Below are 1,149 nucleotides of genomic sequence, written 5' to 3' on the forward strand. Positions count from 1 at the left end.
GGAGGTTATTTTGGTTGTTTTGTTGTTGTTGTTGTTGTTGTTGTTGGGGGTTCTCCGCCCAATTGGCTTGGTGCAGTCGGAGATGGGTGTTACATTAGTTCGAAGGTTCCGCCTTTCGAATAACCTTATAGTGTTGAAAGGGGCGTTAAATTTCTACAAAGACAGACGTGTCAAACTCTTTCACATACAGAATGCACCGTGAGTACAAACGCGCCTCCCAGACGAGCCAGCTGCGCTCACGCATGTCTTATGGAGGCAAAACAATATACATCAAATGCACCAACAAGTGCTTTGGACGAATGAACTTTGTCGAAACCACGAGGGAAATATTTTTTTGGGGGATGGAGCTCTTTTGTGCTGGGACTAATGATATTGGAAGTGAACTAGGCTCTTTTGAAGAACTCTCTGTCATTAGGTTAGAGTCTTTTGAAGCTTTTCTTTGGGATGTCTGATAAAAGGAATAACGCCCTGACAGGTTAGGGCATGTTGCCAATACCTCCCCTTTTCCTCATACTCATATAAATATTATTTGCTGTGGAAAAAGATCTCTATGCGGGTGGTTTTCAGGTTTTCAGGTTTGGTTTGCTCCTTCTTTCTTGTCAAACATATATCGTACTGGTATCTTTCTTTTTTGTGCTTTTCTCTTTTTTAACACCTCTAAGCTTCTTCTTTTGTATGACCATATTGTGTTGTAAGAGCCGTAAAACTCTTACTAAAACAACACTAGAGGGCACCGTATTTTGCCCTTATCTCTTTATCTTACGAAACATCTGTTTGATGCTGTAAAGAAGTCCTCTTGCCTAAATTTTATTTTTTACTAAACAAAAACTATAAAAAGATATCGCCTTAGGTATACAAGCGTGTACTACGATAGAGCTGTAGAACTGTTATTTTATGCCAGATGATTGTCATCGTGTGTGTTATGTTGCACAGAGGAGTTGGTTACGCAAGTGATGATACTATTTGTACTTCAGTCCCGCATGATATATAATTCATGTCCTCCGACATTCGCTCGTAGACCATCGGTACGCTCGCACGCAAACTTCTTGCTCAATAGGGGCAGGGATAGAGAGAGAGAGAGATAGATAGATAGATAGAGAGAGAGAGAGAGAGAGAGATAGAGAGAGAGAGACAGAGAGAGAGAGAGAG

This window comes from Aplysia californica, unplaced genomic scaffold (genome assembly GCF_000002075.1).
Source record: "Aplysia californica isolate F4 #8 unplaced genomic scaffold, AplCal3.0 scaffold00180, whole genome shotgun sequence".
NCBI lineage: Eukaryota > Metazoa > Mollusca > Gastropoda > Aplysiida > Aplysiidae > Aplysia > Aplysia californica.